The sequence below is a fragment of the Pinus tabuliformis genome, chromosome X, assembly GCF_031772625.1.
Source record: "Pinus tabuliformis cultivar Carrire ecotype Pingquan chromosome X, CPIR1, whole genome shotgun sequence".
Lineage (NCBI taxonomy): Eukaryota > Viridiplantae > Streptophyta > Pinopsida > Pinales > Pinaceae > Pinus > Pinus tabuliformis.
The window spans coordinates 167,658,568-167,676,447 of record NC_142308.1 but is presented as its reverse complement, the minus strand read 5'-3'; positions in this window follow the sequence as shown (position 1 = coordinate 167,676,447).

Genomic DNA, 17,880 nt, shown 5'->3' with positions numbered 1-17,880 from the left:
GCTAGCATGAAGAGGTAAGCACCCACTTGTGAAGGAATAAATGGGGATACAAGAATACAACTAGAGATCGAGAGGGGAGTAGAGCTTAAGAAAGAAGCCTCAAATATAGAAAACATTAGAGAAAGAGAAAGATAATAATAAATGGATTTAAATTTTGAATCAAGGGATAAAAGTTGAATCATAAATCATAAATAGAGCAACAATATTCATACTAGGTGTTACATAGTATTTCGTTATGCCTCTTGAACTTCCCTATGACATACCCTAAAGTTCCTGAAACATGATCATTATACAATATACTCATCAATGTATACAGCTCAGATCCCTCCGTTAAATTTGCCTGGAAAATATCTAGAGCTTTTCGTGAAGAAATAGCTCATGAAACCATAAAATGAGAATCATCGCCCTTATGAAGCTCAAAACTGCGATGATCGCCTACTGCACCTTGTTAAGCAAGTGATGGCATCACTCGGGTCTCTATAATACTCGTGATGGTCTCAAAAAGAAATTTTTCCCAAAGAGGATGAGAAGCTTCGTGATCTAGAAGCTTCGAGAGCAGCGAGATGGAGGTGGTTTCACATAGATGAGGTATAATAGTGCTTCAAGAGTCTAGCTTCCATAGAGGGTGGTTTCAACCTTGCTACTATGATCTATGCATGATCTAGTGTTTTGACCAATGTACAAGGTTGATAAGCCCATAAATAAAAGAATTGAAAAAAAATAAAAAAAAACTCTGACCTGAAAGTTAGGGGGATCAAGAGAAATTTTCCATGGAATGCCAAGTTCATCAAACGATTTTAATAATATTTAAGCTACTAAGAATTATAATGGATGTTGTGATAGGACCTAGAGGGATTTCACTGAGGTGAGTTGACCAGAGCCCCTTGTGGTGAAATTATTGAGCTGAGGATGAAGCAACTAAGGTGAGAAAGGACTATCTCGTACCAAAAATTAGGTAGGCTTACACCAGAAGGAGATCCATTTTTATAAATATTCAAGTGCAACTCATCCCCCACATAATGATGGGACTTTCTTAGTCATTGTCCCATTAGTTGGAATTTTTAAAAATAATTGGTTGTTGGGGAACACGCTCGGTTGAAAACCCGCTGCTCTAATTTCAAAAACCTAGCAGTTATTTTATTGGGCGCATTGTAATGAGTTTGGTTTATGGTTAACTACTAGTGGCATATTAAAATTTTCATATGGGTTGGGTCACTGCATTGGGCAGGTTGGCCATCTGTCCAGCACGGGTTCAAACCCAACCGACCCATTTTAATACATGGTGCCATATATATATGGTCTTTGAAACGACATGGCCATATATAAAAATACATGAGGGGTTGGCAGGGTTAGTGGCCTGCCACCCCATCTATATATATATATATATATATATATATATATATATATATATATATATATATATATATATATATATATATATATATATATAGTTATTCAAAAATCCATGAGAATATTTTTAAGGTCATTAGAAAAATTAAGTAGGCAACAAATTTTCCTTTTCTGACCGCCGAAAATTGTCACCATGATCTATCAAGTTTTCACCTCGTTAGTGGCTGCCAATGGGCCTAGTTTGACCAAAACTTTGATTGGCCATAACTTTCACATATCAACTCAGATTGAGGTGTCATTTGCACTGTTGGAAATCTTGTAATGAGATTCATTCTGACCCTAGTTTCACTTCAATTCAGTGACTTAGACTTTTGAGAATTTTCAAAATCACTACTAAATTCTAAGCATTTCTGGAGAGACCTAGATCACCCCTTCCCTTATAACCACCCCATTTGGGCTATCAATCTCTTTCTCGATTAGCTACCAACATTCATATTTAAGGGTGGAATCCAGTAAGTGTATATCCTAGATTCCAACAGGACGAGAAAACTTATAGAGAGTCCAGTCATCCATGATTTTCCAATAGATCTACCACCTTATAGCCTATGTGATGAACATGGAAGGTCATGGTGTCTAAAATGTGGACCATAAGGGTTGAGGATTGGTAAATGAATGCTTCTAGTCTCTATCTCTTAGATATTCTATGTACAGGTTTTTTGATCATGATGATGATTGTGATTTGAAAATCACCATCCACAAATAGTTTTGAGTAATCCCAAGATTGTATAATTTCCAACCAAGTTATTAGAGTGGCCAAACAATCCTCTCAGAAGACATGGAGCAGACAACATAACAATCAAATTTTTTTCTATTAGCCCATTTATGGAGCCCCCATATAGCTCAACCCGTAACATTTTTGTCCACAATAGTTTTGAGACAAACCAACCAATGTGGAGAAAGGAGAAGAGGAAGGCAAAGACCCTTAGAAAAAATTATTAAGGAATTAAATGAAAAAGTAGGCCCGCAAGAACGCTTTCTCTCTGTAGACACATGGAAGCATACTATTAGATGTTAGTGGAGTCCCCTATACAACTCATCTTGCAGGGCCTATCCTAGTAGTTTTAAAAGAGCCCATAAAAGAGGCTAGCGGGATGACGCAATCCCTATGGGTGGCAAGGATAAATGGATGATAATTGTTTCTGGGTATGGGCTCGAAGTTGTTTAATCAAAGAATGCCACATGATGATAAGATAGAATAATCAGGAGGGATGTAGTGATTAGAGGATTGGTACTAATGCAAATACAATTGGTGCACGGATTGTTCAAATCTGTCAAACATATTTGAATCAACCCTCAAGTTGGCCCTGGAACCCTTTTTTAAGAAATTGTATGAGCTCTGGGATGGGATGTTCTCATTTCCATTATGCTTTCGGTCATCTCGTCTGCAAACACGGAATAAATGAGTCTTTGGGTCCTTGTAATTCATTAAAATGTAAATATTGCATTGTTTTTTAAATATTAATTAAGCCGTAAGGCATTCCCCTTTGAAGACAACTCTCTCAGCTGCTACTGTGTACCCTTATGCACCATCAGATCAAATGTTAGATGATTAAAATGTTTTAGACCATTAGATCCACTACCTAACTACCTAAATAACTACTATCTAACTACCTACCTAAATCAATAAACCCTACCCATCTCTTTCACCTCACTATGAAATACAAACCTCTCTAGATATGTGTCTCTCTCTCTGAATGAAAAACACAGTGGTGGTAACTCCTCTGCATTGTTGAAAAGTGGGATGTGTCTCTCTCTCGGAATGCAAAATACAGTGGTGGTAACCTTTGGAATGACCAAGGAGTGGGATGTGTCTCTCTCTTGGAATGAAAAATACAGTGGTGGTAACCTTAGAAATGGCCGAGAAGTGAGTACTGTAATCTGGATCAAATGAAATACGAATCTCTCTAGATATTTGTGTCTCTCTCTGAATGAATTAAAGTTAATGGGACTTCTATAGAGGGAAGGTGATATTGTTAAGATCATAAGGGCTTTGAAAGATAGATTCCTTGATACATCCAAACATTTTATGTATTTTTTTCTATGCTAGATTTTATTTTCATGTGTGAAGGAATTATTGTAGAGGGAGCAACACATCATTTGGATCCTTGACTTCAACACAAAATTGAATCAGTGGATGTGACTATATTATTGTTGCAAAGGATATATGAACTTACAGATGAAATGAAAAAGCCCTGCTTTATAATAGATTTATAATGCAATATATGAGGTTGGGGGTGGATGGAGATATTATATAAGATATAAAAATATTTTATTGCATAATATCTCCCCCAACCCCTTTGTAAATGCTTGTGCAAATATATTAGACACTATGTAGTAGCTAATTTATTTGAGCAATGCTAATAGGAAGAAATAATCAAGGATTTGATTGAGCTTGAGTTGAGCTTGAGTTGGTCATAACAGGGAGAAAAAAATTATATGAAGACTTAAATTAGGGTATGTATCACTGTGGTTTTGGGCATATGATAGTCCAACTAGAGCACTCATGGACAACATTATATGAAAACATAAATTTGGGTATTAGTTAAGGGGTGTTTGGCAGGAAAAGCACTACACCATACTTAGAATAGAAGATCCCCATTATATCAAAGAAGAATAAGACCTTAAAGAGGAGTAATCCACTAGACAAGGTATCCACATAGAGCATTCACGTGCATATTAGTGGCTGCGTATATTAACTCAAATAATCATTTAGTTGTATTAAGGGTTTGGAACCGGGGATTAAACTTTATGTGAGTATTAATTAAGGGGTGTTTCATAGGGAAAGCGCTACACCATACTTAGAAGAAAAGATCCCCATTATATCAAAGAAAAATAAGACCTTGAAAAGGAGTTATCCACTAGACAAGGTATTCACATAGAGCATTCACTTGTGTATTAGTGGCTACATATATTAACTCAAATAATCATTTAGTTTTATTAAGGGTTTGGAACCGGGGATTAGGACGGGGATTAGGATTCTGAAACTGTATAACACATGCTCATGTCAATGCTATGATTTCTACAACTTAGGATTGTAGGATGAACCTAAGACCAAACAATGTGTTTTTTTTTAATAACTAATGAATGATGAAAAGATGATACACACAAGGAAAAAGAGGAGCCTATAAGGGGAGGGGATAAGTATTTGCATAATGTAAATGGAAGAACCTATTATGCGAGGGGAAAATTATTTGCATAATGTAAATCATTCATATTCTACCTTTACTAGTCTTTATCTTCAATGATCTTTTACATGTGATGATTCTTGTCAAATTATCCCTTACGGAGTTTCCTTTGCAACATCTAGTGCAATTGCTAGTTTTACTTTTCACTATTTATAATAAATTGACGATAATTTATTTAAATAATTTATATATATAAAGGCTCTTGTTTGATAGGAACAATGCTTCTCTTTTGTAAGTGAAAAATATCCTCTTGTGGGCAAAATATATCAAGCTTATTCCCACCTCATCATATTAATTATAGTGAAAAATATATCACCTCATTTTTACTATTGTAATAAATAAATAACAACAATAGTAAGTAAATCACAACATAAAAGTGAATACAAGTAATATTTTATTCTAAATATAATATTAAAATTATAAAAACAATTTTAATGTTAAGAATGAAATTTTAATAGTTTTTGTGTTTGGAAGAACCAGAAATGTTGTTACATAATGTTAAGTTTGTCAATAAAAAATATTTTCCTTAACTAATAAACAACGATGACAAAAAAATTAATGGTAATAAAATTATTCAAAATCCACTTTAATTTTAAAGTTAAATTTTAAGCAGGGATATATAGAATTATCTAACCACTTATTATAGAGTGTATATATAGCACGTAAAATCGATATTATTGACATTCCATGATGTGTAATTAATTCTATGTTTAGTAAAGCTAAAATATTTAAAAAATAGTATTTAATTTTAGTGTTCCTGCTAAATAATCTAATTATATATCAACTTTAGGTAAAGGAAAATAAAGTAATTTAAATTGATTTTTTCCTACCTTTTGAATTTTTATTGTGAGAGAGTCGTGCATTTATTAAATTGATTTTTTCTAATTCAAGGTATGAGGTAGATTGGTAATTCCTTCAATGTTTAATATGGACTTACTTGTAACATTTTAAACTTTTCGTGCATTTAAAAGATTTTCTTGCAGTGTACTTCTCAAAACTAGCATGAATTCATCATCAAACCAAATCTACCAAAACCCTAGAGAAATAACTAAGACCCTAAATAAATGCAATCTTTGGAGGTGAAAACATTTCTTCACTGAGAAGGAATCTTGCATCTTGAGAGATTTGATCCCCATTTTGAGAGATTGGATCCTTATCATAAATTAAGATGGATCTATAATTATTGTCCCAAGAGGAGCTCTAAAACCAATATGAGGGAGATGTTGTCAGACAATATTACATTTCAAATTAATTAAATAATATTTACACTAACAAATCTAAAAACAGTAACAACCAAAAAGACCAATGTTTGTGAAAAATAAAAAAAAATCAATTTCCACCATCGTCTTGGAATCAATCAAATATTTCAATGTCATATTAGATTTCATAATTTTATATAAAGTAGTTAAATTAAAAGATAAATTATATTTTTTCTTTCCATTATGAATGAAATGTTTAATTTATTTCATTATTAATATGGATTTGATATTCACTTTCTTCAAAAATATTAATAACAAAAAAGTGTGTAATGTGGCTTATAAATAAAATATTTCAATGTGTTTAATACAAATAGAATGAGCTAGAGAGCTCTTATTATTATTCAGTCAATAGGTTATTTCTAATTCAAGTTATGATGGAGATTTATAATTCACTCAATATTTAATATGTGCCTCACATGTAACAATTTAAACATTTCTTATAGTTAAGTGTGTTGCTCAAAACTAGGATAGGTTCATTTTTATTCTAGATATAACAAGAGCTTAAAGGAATCAAATCTCTCATGGTGAAAGTCTTTCTTCATTTTTTTACTCAAAATGAGGTTTTCATATTGAGATATTTGATCCCCCTAAACTCTTGATAGATCTCAACACTTGATAGATCCTAACTTAAGATGGACCTATGTTAATTATAAAATCTTCATGATAGTATAAATGAAATATTTAAGAAAAAAAACATGAAATGTATTAAAAAAACATTATTATGACTGCATCATAATAATACAAAAGCATGCAAGTATGTGAGTTTTGAAATTTCTTTCTTTCTTTTTTTATCTATTTTATTTTGTGGAAAAAAATATCGTATCTACTTCAAAACTAAGATTTACATGCGTGTTGTGGAGATTCTAGGTTATTCTTTCTGTATGGATATTGGATCATAGACAAAATTGAACTCTTCACAAAGCGGAAAGTGAGATCATACTTGAAAAAAAAATGAGATCATAATAAAAATGAGCCAAACTCACTCGGAGAGAGAATTATACAATTTTACAAAATGACCATGAGCATAGTAGAACTAAGCCTAGAAGTCAAACTCTGTAGCAACCACCTCAATTGGACATTCAATGTTGTCAGGGCTATTACTTGTTGGTGGAGGAATGCCAAAATGGTGTCCCAATGAAACTGAAACAATGAATAAAGTTCTCAAATGATGGAGGGCATGCTCTAGCGAGTGTAAGATGTCAGCTCTATAATTCAAGGGATGAGGTAGATGTCATCTCTGGGGAGTGTAAGATGTAAGATGTAAGATTTCAACTCTATAATTCATGATTTCAAGTAGATTTGTATTTCTTTCAGTTCAAGGGATGATGTAGATGTCAACTCTAGGGAGCGTAAGATGTAAGATTATAAGATTTTAGCTCTATATTTCAAGGTATCATGTATATTTGTATTTCTTTCAATGTTTAATATGGACTTGGATGTAGTTGAAAGATTTTATTTCTTTTCTTCTTAATAATATCATGGATTCATCTTAAATCCACATCTACCAAGACCCTAGATAAATAAAACCTGTGGAAGTGAAAACCTTTCCCCACTCAAAATGAGTTTTGCATCTTGAGAGATTTGATCCCTCTAGGAGCTCCATAGATCAAGAGTTAATATAGATCTATGGTTTTTATGCCAAGAGAAGCTCTACAACCAATATGAGGAAGACGTAATATTACATTTTAAAGTAATAAAATAATATTTACACTAAAACTTAATAATAGTAACAATAACAAAAAATATCAACATTTTTGATAAATAAAAAAATTCAATGTCCACAATCCTCTTGGACCCAATAGAATATTTCAATGTCATATTAAATTGCATAATTTTATATAAAGTAGTTAAATTAAAAAATTAATTATATTTTAACTTCTCATTATGAAGGATATGTGTAACTTACTCCATTATTAATACATATTTGATATGTAACACTTTAATGTGGATTATAAATCAATTATTTCAATACGCTTGTTCACTAAATTTTTTTAATATATATAAATAGTTATTATTATTATTCCATCAATAGGTTATTTCTAATTCAATGTACAAGGGAGATTTATGATTCCCTCGATGCTTAGTATGGACCTCACATGTAACATTTTAAAAATTTCTTAGAGTTAATACATTTTATTAGTGTGTTTCTCAAAACTACCATAGGTTCATTTTAACTCTAGATCTACCAAGATATTAAAGGAATCAAATCTATCAAGGTGAAAGCCTTCATTCATTTTTATCACTAAAAAGGAGGTTTTTATCCTGACAGATTTGACCCCTCTCAACACTTTCTAAATCCTAAATTAAGATGGACCTATTCTAATTATAAAAATTTCATTATAGTATAAAAAATATATTAGCAAAAAGACACAATTTATTATAAAAATACATTATTACGATTGCACCATAATCGGGAGGACATCCATTGGTGCGGCAGTCACAGGAGGGAAATTTTTGAGCTAGGGTTACAGTTTTGAAGAGTTCGTTCTCCATGGAAGGCCATAAAGGAGGGAGTTCCACTCCCTCCTACAAGCAGGTAGTGGCTAGCAAAGGAAAAAAACCAATAGAAGAGGACAGAGTTCCTTCAGTTGAAAGGCAGAAAAATAGTGAAAAGGAGCAGGAGGGCTTTGAACTCAATAAGAATAACAACTCTAAAGATAGCAATGAAACAGACAAGGAATAGGGCACAAAAGACAAAATCCAAAATGGACCATGCAAACCCAAGACTACTATCACTCCTAGAGTTGTTTTGAATGATCCTGCTCTGCAAGCGCATAGGGACCACATGCAGACTTATGAAATCATTTGTAAGTTCATGGGTTTATAGCCCACTAAAAAGGCACTACAAACTTGGATCAAATACCACTGAAAACCAAGAGGAAGCATAGAACCACATCTTGGGTCAAAGGGATTCTTTACTATAGTCTTTGTAAACATTGAAGATAAGGACAACGTTTTCGATGGAGGACCCTACTTTTATGCAGTAGCAGTAGGCCTATATATGTGACCTTGGATCATGAATTTTGTCCCAGAACGTGAAACTTTCACCTCGGTCCCAGTTTGGGTAAGACTCTACTCTCTACCTTTGGATTACTGGAAACTGGAATCCGTATCAGTCATAGGAAATAGGTTAGGATGTTTTGTCAAAGCTTCTGAGGCCACCGAAGGGGAAAATACACATCCTTTGCAAGAATATGTGTGGAGATGTATCTTTCTGGAGCTCTGCCGGATGAGATAATATTGGAAGTGTTGGATGAGGAATGGGTTAAAGTTGTGGACTATGAGCACATCCCATTCAGATGTCGTAAATGTCATGAGCATGGGCATCTATTCAGAGATTTCCCTCTTAGTAAAACTGAAAACAATAGTAAAACCAACACCATGAAAGACACTGAAAGCTTTTACAAAGTGATCTAGGAAGGAAAAGGAAGCAATAGGGGATCGAAGACACATGAAAATGACAGGCAACAAGCCAGTCAATATAGGTTTCAAGCACTAGAAGAGGAAGAGGGCATTACGAAAGCAGATCAGACCAAGGGAGGCAGTCCAGTGAACGAGGAGAATGGAGAAGAGGATGAGCAAACACAAAACATTAATATACAGAAAGAAAATATGATGGGTGACACAAAGTTGGACATGGATCTAGAAATGACCCAGAGTGAGATGGAAATGGAATATCACGAACTATAGGAGATTCTTGAGAAAGAGAATCTAGATCTAGAAGGATTCTTGAAACAAGGAACTAGGGAGGGAGTAGATTTGTTACCTCCAGAGGAGTTAAACAGAATTCAACAGTTGTTCTTATGGAAAACTCAGACCATAGAACAGGAAAAGAAAGGGAATCATGAAAGGTGGGACAGTGAAGGTGTGAAAGTGATGAAAACCACACCGAGTTTGGCACCCAGATACCCAGGGAAGAAAAGAGGCAGGAAAAAGCAGAATGAGCTCTTGATCTAGCAACAGAATGAAACAAGCAGCACCATATGTAATCTTCATCCAGGAAACTAAACATTCCATTCAAAAAACAAAAGAGATTCACGGTAAATGGCTCAATAAATTTGAGTCTCTGGAAGTCAAAGCAGAGAATACAACTGGTGGCATTCTCACACTTTGGAATCCCCAAAAAATTTACATTATAGATGCAGAGGCAGCTAGAGATTATCTATCAGTGGTCATTCAACCAGTGGGAGATAAGGAAGTCTACCTGGTCACGGATGTGTATGGACCCCAAAGAATGGATGGAAAAATCAAGCTTTTAGACTCCATGCAGGAGCTCAGGGAAAGATATGCTAGTATCCCTTGGATCTTGGGGGGTGATTTCAATATCAAATCTTTGTCGGAGAAAAAAGGGGGCACCATAGCTCTAAATAAATATTCTTGTGCTTTCCAATCTTTCATAGACAATATGATGTTAGTGGACATTGTTATGAGTAATGGTACCTTTACTTGGAACAATAAAAGAGGAGGAGAGTCTCAAGTGGCCTCCAAATTAGATAGATTCATCATCTCAGAGGATCTTATGTTCAAGGACAAGGACATAGTGGCTAGAGTTCTACCCTTTGGGGGCTTTAATCATTGGCCAGTGCAACTGGAAATCCAAGGCATAGGCAGTCCCGAGAATAGACCCTTCAGATTCAAAAACATCTAGCTTTCCCACCCAGATTTCGTCAGCAACATAGCCATCTAGTGGGCTGAAGAATTAAACTTGCAAGGCACAAGTGTGTTCCTACTTCATAAAAGACTAAAACATATCAAACTCAAACTCAAGGAGTGGAACAAGAAGGAGTTTGGTAATATTTTTGAAGGAAAAAAATCAGTTGAAGGAAAATTGTAGGAACTCAACCAAACCCTTATCAGGGAGGGTTTTAATGAAGAAAGAAATGAGCAGGCAACCAAATATCAACAAGAATGGGAGAAATTCCGTAAACAAGAGGATATTTTTTGGAGGCAAATATCCAGAGTACAATGGCTAAAAGAAGGAGAACATAATACTAGATTTTTCCACAGATCCACTGTGGCGAATAGAACTCACAACAAGATTTCTTCTATCAAGAATGAAGGAGGTCATCTTCTTCATTCTCATGAAGAAATAGAAGCAGTGTTGGTTCAGCACTTTCGTAGTATTTCTTAGGACTCTTGTTCAGATAGAGAACAATCCATTAGGTCTATATCAAGACATATACCTAAGCTGGTTTCCAAAGAGGACAATTTCAACCTTAATAGACCTGTGTCTGAAGAGGAGATCAGTGAGGTCCTCAAAGAAATGCAAAATGGTAAGGCACCAGGTCTGGATGGTTTTAATGTTGACTTCTTCAAAACTTGTTAGAATATCGTTAAATAGGACATTCTAAATGTAGTGGAAGACTCAAGAAGGGACAAAACCATTCTAAAGACTTTTAACACCACCTTTCATGCCCTGATCCCTAAACAGGATTTAGCTCTAACTCCTACTAGGTTCAGACCTATTGCCTTGTGCAATGTTGTTTACAAGATTATATCCAAGGTTGTGGCTAATAGACTCAAAACTCTTCTTCCCACCCTGGTGTCGCGGGAACAATCTGGATATGTGGAAGGCAAGCAAATCCTCTATGACATAATTCAAGCTCATGAGGTGGTGCACTCACTAACAACCAAGAAGAAAGTTGGAATGATCATGCAGTTGGATATAGCCAAAGCTTATGATAAGTTGAACTGGAACTATATCAGAAAAGTTCTCTTGGATTTTGGGTTTGATCACAATTGGATCAGATGGGTTATCGCCCTTGTAACTTCTCCTAGTTTTTCAATTCTTGTTAATTTTTCTCCTTCGAAGACTTTTATTCCTTCAAGAGGACTCAGGAAAGGAGATCCACTCTCTCCCTTTCTCTTCATTCTCATGATGGAAGGGTTGGGTAGATCTATCAAGCATGCTAAAGAAGTTGGTACAGTCAAAGGTCTCCAACTTTCTGAAGATGGTCAAGCCTTAACACATCAACAATTTTTGGATGATACCATGCTACAGGGCATCCCCACTGTCAAAGAAGCTCTAGCTTATAAGCAAATCCTGAGAGACTTCGCTATGGGTTCAGGTATGGAAGTTAATATCTCCAAATCTAAGATTTTTTTTCTTTAATACTCACATTGCTATTCAGAGAAATATTTCCAGAATTTTGGGCTTTGAAAGGGAGACCCTCCCTTCAAAATATTTGGGAGTCCCTCTTATGGCCAAACCTTTTCACAAGAGCATCTGGGAGCCAGTTCTTAGCAAAATGCAAGATAAGATCAAGAAATTGACTTTAAGATCTTTAAATTTGGCTAGTATGTTGGTGCTAACCAAGGTTGTCCTTCAATCAACCCCTTTTTTCATGCTATCAGCTCTCGCAGCTCCTGAAGGTGTTCTGCAACAATTTAGAAATGTGCAACAAGACTTTCTTTGGGGCAAGGGGGAAGAAAAAAAGAAATGGTCCTTGGTGGCATGGGAGAAAATCTGTAAACCCAAAAACTATGGAGGACTAGGTCTGGATGATCATGAGATTTTAAGTAAGGCTTTAGGAGCTAAATTATGGTGTCGATGGGTTAAAGACCCTGAGGCTCAATGGGCAAAGATATGGAATGAAAAATATGCACACAGGTGGAAAAACAATGATCTAATAAGAATGTCAGGATATAACAAGGGCTCTCACATCTGGAATAAAGCTTGGAATAATAGGGGCTTAATCCAAAGAAACAGCTTCTGTGAAATCAGAGAAGGAAACATGGCCCTATTCTGGGAGGACAGATGGCAAAAAAAACCTATTTTGTTAAAGGAATACTTGAGAGATCTCAAGGAGGATACAGATACTAAAGGGTTATATAAAGTTAAAGACTTTTGGGTCCAAACCAACAGCACTGAAAAATGGAGAACCTGGAGGAACTTCGATTTCAGAGACGAAAGCCCCCTGAAGGCTAAAGCAGAAACTCTAAAAAATAGGTTAGAACAAAGGAAGGTTTTGAAATCATGGGGGCAAGATCAGCTGAGATGGGGCAACAAAAATGAGGGTACCTTTAATCTAAAAGAAGCAAAACTCATTCTCCTAGACCTTAACTCACAAGCTCCAGATAAGATGTGGCAAGACTTAAGGAGACATCAAGGCTAGATGAAGATTAAAATCTTCATGTGGCTGGTTCAACAGAAGAAAATCCTAACCTGGGATAATATCAGGAAGAGGGGTGTCTTGGGGCCTTCTAGATGTCAGCTCTGTGAAGCCCAAGAGGAAACTATGGAGCACCTTCTCAACAATTGTATCTTCACCTCCAGTCCATGGGACTCTTTTTCCATCATTTTTCGATAGACTGACAGGGACAAAGGAAGCATCATCAACACCCTAAATAGATGGAGAAGAACCTATTCCGACAATGAGATTCTCAGCTCAGCATGGGCCATCATGCCAAGTTTTATCATTTGCAATGTCTGGAAAGAAATGAACAACAGAATCTTCAAGAATGTAAAGAGGCCATCCCAATGCATTTTTACGCAGATCTTAAAACAAATCAAGGAAACGGTTGGCACTATTGTGCGAAATCTACCTAAGAATCCTCCTCTAGTGGGAGGATTTGAGAACTCTCGGTGAACTAGGTTTGCAGGGACTTATACCTCAGGGATGGGATAGGAAAGTTATCTCCCTAGTTTCAAAGCAAGATTTCTGGCATCCTCCCCCCAAGGGTTTCATGAAATTCAACATTGATGGGGCTTCAAAGGGCAACCCGGGCTCCGCGGGTTATGGAGGTGTGTTAAGAGATGAGAATGGTGGAGTACTATTCATCTTCTACTATCATTTAGGAAGAGCCAGCAATAACTTGGCAGAATTGATGGCTATGGAGCAGTGTTTAGATTTCCTGAAACAAGACAACTGGAAAATGTGATTGTTGAGGCTGATTCTGAGTTAATCATCGAAACTGTCAAGAGAATCAGTTAGGGTACAAGGCCAGAAAAAGTCTCAAGAAACTGGCATCTGATCTAGGGCTTTAAATGGATTCAGCAACACCTCTAGAGCCTTCAGACTATCAGCTCTAAGCATGTACAAAGATCGGCAAATAAATTGGCAGATCTTCTTGCCAATCAAGGGGCGATCAGCACAGAGAATAGAGTTTCATTTGACCGGCAAGAAATGCCACAGAACAGGTTAAAAGTGAAATGTTATGACAAGGCAAATGAAGACAAGATTGTGTTTCGGAGTAGAGCTAGGGAGATGGAATCCATTTGATTCAGGGGATACTCAGTCGGGCGGCCTTGGTTCTTCAAAGAAAGAACAGTTGGCAGGGGTTTTGTCCCTCTTGGCTTTTGGCAGAGAAGACAATCCGACAGGGAGGATCTCGGGGACTCTCAGCCATCGAAATACCAAGGGTTTTCTGTATGGGTCCGGAATCCCGGGCCGGGAGTGGTTCTCAGGCGATCGCAGCCCTCACAAGCAGGAAATTGTATTGCCAATTTGAAGCGATACCATACCACAAACTACATGTGGTGATGGGGTCGGCTAAAATACCACACTCATCACGAACTAATGTTCAGTGAAATTAGTCAGTGCAATATGATCCTCAGCCATCGGATTAAGCGAAGGGATTTGACGGATGAGATTGATCATGCAAGTTTTCGGTTTAGTTGGCAGGATGCGCTAAAGGTCAATTATATTGGTCGACGCGATTTAATCCTCGGTCGTTGGATCAGGCGAAGCATTTCGACGACCGAGATTGATCGTGCAGGTTATTGGTCTAAGTTGGCGGGATTAACGACTGTGGCAATCTACCTTCAGTCCACTCTCGGAGTGGAAAATAGCGCTCAGAGTAGTTTCCAGGTGATCGCATAGCTCCTAAGCAGTAAATGTTATTAGAGATTTGGAAGCTATCCAGTTAATCTTATGACACGTGGCAGTGGAGGGGTAAGAAAAACCACCCTCCATCGCGCACTAACTTTCGGTCAACTTTGCAGTGCAATTTTTCTCCGGACCATTGGATTTTGCTGACCAGATCGACGGTCACAAACAACCGTGCTTTTGTGTGGGGCTAGGTCTTTCTCTCCACGAGTCTTATTGGATTGTTTTGGTGCGAGAAGTATGGAGGGTGGCAACTATTGTTGACTTTTTGTGCGGTGGGGTAGGGAAGGTTCCGGTGTTTTCCACGTGGGTGGAGAATCATTTGTCCAAATTTTTGTATAGTTTGAGAGTTGTGGTAATGACTGTTGTAGGGGGGGCTTGCCTATGGCAGGATGCCCTTTGGTTTTCTTCCATGTCCATGAATTTGGACATTTTTTGTATATTTTGTAACATTATTTTTGAATTAATGAAATAGTAGGATCGTCTCTTGCTTCAGCAAAAAATATTGCACCATAATCGACTCATCTCTGCATCTAATATAACTATATCCATCTATCTATACAATATCCACAAAATTTGTGTTTTTGTATGTATGCATTTAGGAAAGATAACCATGGCTTTTCACAACTATAAGGGTCTAAACACGAAGTGTTAGATTTATTTATATATAGACTTCACATCTTCTCTTTGGTTTTATATAAAAACTTTACATCGTCACACCTAATATAGACTTAGCATATTTTCATCTAATACACACTTTGCATCTCTAGCGATATATACAGACGTCACATATTCCCATCTAAGACAACTATATGCGGCCCCAAATTGGAGTCTCATAATTAGATACTATCTTTGACCTAAAATTGATGTCTCTTCTTAGAATTAAACAAATATAGGACCCTAGTACCTATGACTCAAGGTGCGTTAGCTTATTTACCTACTCTCTCTTCTCCCTGCAATATTTTATGTGTTACAATTATGAGTACTTCTTCCCATATTTCTAAGCCTAACTCTATCATAGGGAGACCAAGAAAATAAAATTTATTTTAAGGTTGTCTATCAAGACATTGAATATTTAGAAAAGTGAAGAGAAGAAAGAGAAACACAATGTAAACAAGATTATCAACAATGCTTATGAAACACAAAATTGAATTATCCAAAATCTTTAACAATAGCTACAAGTTAAAAGGAAGAATGACAACATTCATGACTAAAATTCAAGGAATGAAAGTTAGGATACAAGAAATAAAACACAAAAAATGACCAATGTCTAAAGAAAATTGCACCCTCAAGGGCAAGATTAAAGAATTAAAAGAAAAACTAGATAATACTTCATCACTAAACAACACAACGAATCAAATAGATATCAAACCCATAAAAAATGAAATGAACAAATTAATTCAAGTAGATCATAATTTCCACAAAAGAGCCTCGAACCTTATAATTGATGGTCCAAAAGAGAAAACCAATGAGGAAACAATAGGAATAGTAAAACAATATCTAAAAATTAACTGACAAATTCGAAAAAATTATCTAACATAAGAAAAAAGTTTGGGAAACATTTTTGAGCATAAACATTGACTAATTCGTGTTAAGGTAACTTGAAATGACTACAAATTAGGACCAAGTTGAACTATGCAAAGAGGTCCACAACGTAAAGTAGGCATGAAAGACAGGCAAACGGGAAATTATAAATAGGAATATTATTATTACAGATAGATTCCAAATAAAAGTGATAAATAGGAATTAGGAACACTCTCGATACTATTCTAGAACTGTTTTGGTTTTCCATCGCGTAAGGGTCCTATGTTAAGTTGGATCCCAAGTGATATTGATCGTCTTTACTTAGTTGAAAAATGGGAGCACGATTAATATAGGTTTACCAACATAAATGGATTCATTCTTTGGTTCACTTGGGATAGTGAAACATCTCATAGAGGCTTCATTGGTATAGCTTGTTATGTAAAAAGTATTCTTTCTCCCCATATTTGACTTCAAAATATTGACACCCTTAACCACTACATTTGGATCAAAATGTCTGACAAGGTTTCCAATAGGATTTTTCTCACAATATGTTATTCTGCTCCTATCAACGCGTCCTATAAGAAGAACAACCTAAAAAATAATTTCCCCGTCATTACCTTAGAATATCATATTCACAGTTTAAGGAATGATGGAAACATCCTTTTTCTTGGGGATTTCAATGCTAGAACTGCTACTTATCAAGCTCTTATTTTGTGTAATAACTATAACCCTAACCCCCTATGGGTTGATGAGGATTTTGACATAGCTTGAAAATTCCAAATAAATTTTGAATAAATAACCATGAAACTATTTGTTACTGAGCTAATTGAGCTTCGTAGTTACCAAGACATTATTACTGGTAACAAGATTAACAAGTGGCCTTCATCTGGCTAGATGACTTGTACATTCATGGCCTTGGAAATAATCTTATAAACTATGAAATATTTGATACACAAGTTCTCAACCATATAATTAATTTTGACCTCTTGGATGACCACTAGCCTAATTATGACCACAAACCCCTATTTTTAACCCTAAACCTTGGTATACACACTAGCCACATGCAAAATAATGGTGATATCTAAAGTCACATTGAATTTGAAAAAAGTAAAATGGATATCTTCTTAAAAGATAAACAAGGGCTTTAGTTCTCTTAATTATAATGATATCATCGATCTCATCTGACAAAACTTTATTACAATCATCTCCAAAATCTTTAACAATCTTTCTACCAAGGTATCATGTAAAAAGAACAATAGAACTTACAACCCTTTGTATTATAAGGATTGTAAGATTTCCAGGAAATAAATGGGAGTTGCTCCAAATGGAGCTGTAAAGCTTGAAAATATGAGTATGTATAAAGCTCTTCTAAAAAGGAAGAAAATATGAGTATGTATAAAGCTCTTCTAAGAGGTAAAAGTGTCTTCTTCACCACTATAAAGTTGATCCCAAAACATTTTGGAGGAATATTCTTGTCCGTAAAATGAAAGAAAATAATTTGATCCCCTTAAAGAATATGATATTTATCTTAAGAATATTTATGACTCCCTGGACACCATGGGAAACGTCATAAATGATCCTATAAAGGAATATACTAAGAGAGTTGAAGATGAAAATCACTTTCTCTTGGAGTTCCAAACCCTTACTTGCATCCTGTCTCATTTTTAAAAATTT